The following is a 5,777-nucleotide window of genomic DNA, read 5'->3' on the forward strand; positions in this document are numbered from 1 at the left end:
AGGGATTCTCCGGCTCTGGTAGAGCTGGTACCCTCCTGGGGTAATATCTTTTTACGGACCGCTCTCATAATTTGTGTGGGGGGGGAAGGGATGGCCTCCGGTCCTCGACACTAACCTATGCGAAACATAGCGGCACTAGGCCGCTACTTCACGCCGGTATTCTGTGCGAGTGTGGTAATTAACCCGGACGAGTCTTGCCCGATTGTGCTGACGTCATAAGACGGCAGCGTGACTCTCCCACTTCTAAAAAGCCCTTAGTCGCCTCTTACGACACCCATGGGCCTGGGACTCCCCTATTCTTTTTACGCCCCGGAGAAAGTACAGGGCAAATTTTATTTTCCTCATATTCGAAATGAATAGTAGAGTAATTAACACGGGTAAAAGAACCAATTCCTACTCGGAGTATAGCCGTCTAAATACCTCGGGAATTGATTCTTTCGACCCTCATCAGATCAGTACACATTATCATCAGATTAGTACACATTACAAAATAAAATAAACAGATATATTATGAAGGTATATAACATATTTAAGAGGTAAAGTCTAACTAAACTAAAGTCTAATATCTAATCGGTTAATCGGTAATCGGTTTCTAATTACTGAAGGAAAAACTAAAAACTAATGTAAGTTCGTGAGATAAAATAATAACAATTTAAGATCATTTACAGATATATGTGTGTATATGAAAGTTGCCAATGCTTTGTAAACATTTATATCTTTTTCATGTAGTAAATATTGTATAGATACCGTAAATTTAATGCGTAGAGTTAAAAGGGTTTCATACAAAGCAGATCGATCATTTGAGGGACAGGCGAAGAAGATGTGATTTAGATCACCTGGATCGAAGCCACAATCACACGCCTCCGAATCTTTGATTCGGAACCTGGCAAGGTGTGCTAGACTACACTTGTGGCCTGGACGCATTCTAATTAAGATAGTTGTGGCTCGCTCGTGCCAAGTTTCGTCATCATAAACCAAGGCTTTGAGCAAGGTATGGTTGGCTGTATAGAACGGTAATCCTTTCCAATGCTAGTATTAGTGGTAGACCACAAATCCACCCAAGCATTGTGTAAATATTTAGAAGATAAGGCAACTAAATCAGTAATAAAGTTCTTGTGGGGAAAAATATCTCCACACTTAGCTGCATCATTTTTCAAAGCATCTACTTTCTCATTTCCATAGATGCCACTATGACTAGGGTAGGGATCCATGCAAACTCCACAATTATATCTTTTTGAACAATTTTTTTTAATAAATCTCGTATTTCAATGCCTATGGGGGTAATTTTTGAGCTAAATGGATGTTTTGTAAATGACTGAAGGGAAGACATAGAATCAGAAAATATTACAGTTTTATGAAGCCCTACCAGTAATACGTATTCTACGGCTTTGCCAAATAACTCGCCAGTGTAAACTGATGACTCAGGAGTCAGGAGGCAATTTAATTTCTGTATAATTTTATATTGGGAATGGTAAACTGCTACTCCAAGGCAGGCAATGTCTGAGTGTTTTGAGGCATCGGTAAATATATGATGCCAGTGTGCTCATCTGGTGTCAACTGTGAAATTGAACAGTGTATTGCTTCGAAAATAATGCTTTTGAATGCATATGTTCAGATGAACAGTGATGGGATGGATTAAAGAATTTAAATCAGTTTCAAAGATAGGTATAGTTACAGTCCGCTGGGTTGGAGGCATAAAGGCTAAATTTGAAATAAATGAATAGGGGAGACCATCTTCACCTGGAGTCTGTTGTCTTTGACAACAGATAATGTACCATTTAATTCTTGAATTGAAAACGGATCTGTTGGAATAGTTATCTTTTGGAATAGAAGACGGAAACCAGAGGGAATAATTAATATCAAAGTAAGGATCTGAAGAAGGACCTAAATTATACATAAATGATTCACTTAATTGAAACGCCGGAATCAAAAACGTTTGGTAGGCCGGTAATTGTTCGTAGTAGTTCATACTATGACGCTTCGTTTATTATAGACACGGCATGAATTAGTTATAACTTATGTTACAAGTATACTTGAACGGAGTGTTTAAATTCTCTTTGGTTTTACTGCTTGTACAATAATATGATAAGAACATAAATAAAAATAATCATAAAAAATTGAAAACTTGGTTGTTTAATATTATTTTAATCATCCAATCATCCGGCCTTCCAATCTAGCTTAGATTGGAAGGCCTAAATCTAAAAAACTTTCAAATAAAACGTGTAAAAAATAAAAATACAAAAGACCCCTTACCGAGAAGTCATTTATCCGTAGAAGATTCTAGAAATCGAAGCGGCGATATAAATGTAGCGGTGAAATAATAAATATTATATTTACCGCACTAGGAAAACAAAGATACATAATATACAATTATAATAGCGGTAGCCGTATAGTATTAATCGAAATGATAAGATTAAGAGATTATTACATAATATTATGTAGATGTACATGCATACTTGAGCTTGATGATGTCAGTAAACTTATAATACCAAGGTGGACAGGTTTGGCTGGCAGTTTCAAAGAATAACATAGCTTCTGTGAGGCATTTTCTGTAACGTATGCTGCAGCGGTTTATCTCAGATGCACTACTGAAAATGACAGAATTGAATCTTACCCTGTAGCTGCTAAGAAAGTGGCGCCAGTGAAGCACATTTCAATACCTCGGCTGGTGTTACTAGGTAGCAGATTTAAAAAGTAGTCTAAATAAACTCTTAAATCTCGGTTTCTATTTGTAAACTAATTACGAAAGTAAACACAAATAATACTTTACATGAGATAAAATAATTACAATTTAAGAATTAAGATCATTAATTACATATATGAAAGTTGCCAGTGCATTGTAAAGATTTATATTTTTTCCATAACGGAACGTATTTTGTGGGAGTGTCTAAAGAACTGCAGCAGATTTTTGACAGTTCGCTTGTCGCCACTGACATTCGCAAATGGCTTGGCAATCATAATGTCAATTGGCACTTCATTAGCTCTCACGCCCCTAATTTCGTAGGTCTATTGGAGGCAGGTAATACGCAGCGAAGGGCAAGTCTACCAAATTACATCTGAAAAGAATAATATGCGAATCAACCATCACGTTTGAGAAAATGACCACAGTTTTGATACAAATGAATGCCTTAATTCAAGGTGATGATCGATTCTACCTGAAGGCATAATAGATCCTCTAACACTCACTTCAGGTCATTTCCTAGTGGGAGAGCCTCTAGTCACTGTCCCAGATGCAAATTACGAGCTCTGTAACATGAGTAATTTGAAGAGATGGCAATTAACATTGCAGAGCCGCAAATAGGAGAGGAAGGGAAGATAACCTACAGCCAGCAAAATGGTTGCTAGGGAAGGTTGTGGCAAAACATCCTGGCTTGGATGGAATACCAAGTGTTGTAAAATTTATAATGTAAGGGAAGCCTTATACCAATCTTATGTATGTTGCTTGTTACCACCTAAGTAGAATATAAGAAATTCGTAAGTAATTCGTCCTGTAATCATATTCGTCAATAATAATATTCGTTGTTTCTATTCTGTTATGTATTAATTATAGTATTTTAATCAGACAACTTATTTCTTTTAAATATAACTTAGTTATAAAACATTCCCCCCTTGACCTCATGGTGCGGAGCATGCGGATATATAATTGTTCACTTAGTTGCGGTATCCGCTACAAGATGGCGCACGATGTATATTAAAACAAGGCTATCAATGGTGTAATGCAGATTTCATATACTCGATTGAATAATTTGATTAAGCGCGCTTTGAGCTTCCGAAGTATTTTCATTCAGCTACTCGTGTTCTCTTGGGAGCTTGGATAGAAATACCCAAACAGTAATAATGAATAAATACTTCATTTAAATAAAAAGAATTTATTTAGATTGGTTATACAAAGATTACATTTGATTTATTTATTTGCTTTTTAATCATTGGTGCCATCAGCTATAGGAAATACAGGTCCTTGCCTAATCTTTTGTGTTCGAAGCCTTTGTTTCATTCTTCAGATCTTCATAAGAGGTTTGATTCTGAAAAAAACATTATATTTTTATATGAATATGTGGGCAAAAGTGTGCTCTCGAAGTTAGATACAATGAATTACACATTATTTATATCACAAAGTAAAATTGACCGACGAACATTAATTGTACACCAGATACTGCAATCTGCGCAGATCGCCCCCCGCGCTCTCCTCCGCTGAGATCCTACGTTCGACTTCTATTCTGGTGGCCTACTCCTAAAATCGATAATCGATAAATCGTGGCATTAGTCGTGTCGAATCCTACTCTTAGTTACGTCGTATTCAATGTCGAAACGATGATTGAACGAACGAAACATTATTCGATATTATCGCTCCTAACCCTACTCTTAGTTGAAAATGTCAGAGACGAATATTCGAATTTCACAAAATATAATCAAACGTCACTTTTACGATAATCTCAACGACACCATCTAGGCTGTCGTTGCTATTATCGTTTCAAGTTGTATAGATATATTTGCCATACAATATACGTAGTTAATAAATATTATTAAAATAATTATATGTGATTTACTATTCAAGAGGATTTTTTTACTACTAAGTTATTTAAGTCATTTTGTTGATCGTTTATGCGTAGAAATAATGCAAATGGCCGCCTGAGAAATAGGAAGTCGACGAGAAGGGTTGAGTTACTTTTTTTTACATTTTATTATCCGCGAGTTTTGTATTATTTATTCAATTTTAAATGGTCATGAAATATTCAATTTTGAATGGTTATGATATTCATTACATATATTTTTAACATTTACATTATGTGTAAATGATACCAAATTGGTGGTGCAGAGTCTGGCATGGTCCTTAGCGCCTAAACTATGTTTTGATTTTTGACACTTCACAGCGACAAAGCACAGATAATGTTTAGGTTTGAACATATTAAATTCACACTAACATCGTAAAAAAATCAAAATATCAAATCATAAATAAAAATATAAAATCGAACATTTGTTAGAGTAGGTTAGTTGCGATATATTCGGAGTATTGTCGTTTCGTTCCGAATGTATCGTTGTCGATTTTGCGAGTAGACCTCCTGCAATTTTGGCAACTTCGAGTGAGCTTGTCGTTGAACTGCGCGGCTCCCATCCAGCTATAGTTGTATTAATGTTCTTGGGAAATAATTTATTCAAATAAAACAAATCTTATAACGAAAATCACAATACTATGACTACATAAAATTAAAATTATCATTACGTGGAAGCATACCAAGACAACTGGCAGTGTTTCCGCGTTGGATATTGAAATTGTTGCCAGCGCTTGGGTTTCCAGTGCGCTTATTGAGGCGCGAAGATAGTTCTTGTACATTCTCCGCGCCTCTGGGCCCCACCTGCCTAGTGTCTCAACACCAAGCGGCTCAAAGATCTATGACTCACAGAGACCGACATATTTGCTGTCTTCGGCAGTCGGTGCAACAGTCCCAGCACCAACTGACGTAACTTCAGCCATACCAGTGCCCTTCCCGTGACCAAGCCAGTAGCGTTATTCCATCAGAACGCTTGCCATCGCGGCGCGTAATACCATTACTGATAACCAATAAGAGAATACCAATCTAGAGCAGAACGTGGAAAAGATCGAAACGTAACGTCAGCTACTTTGAAATTCCGTGAATAAATAATACCGCTGACCATTTATAAAGGCTGCGGTAGTTCAGCTATAAAGCGATACTCTTTAGCAGTGTCTGCCTGGGGCTCTCTAACTTTCCTTAAAGTAACGGAATTTAGGGTCTCGACATCTCGAGTGATTTCCTCGA

This window comes from Leptidea sinapis, chromosome 2 (genome assembly GCF_905404315.1).
Source record: "Leptidea sinapis chromosome 2, ilLepSina1.1, whole genome shotgun sequence".
Taxonomy (NCBI): domain Eukaryota; kingdom Metazoa; phylum Arthropoda; class Insecta; order Lepidoptera; family Pieridae; genus Leptidea; species Leptidea sinapis.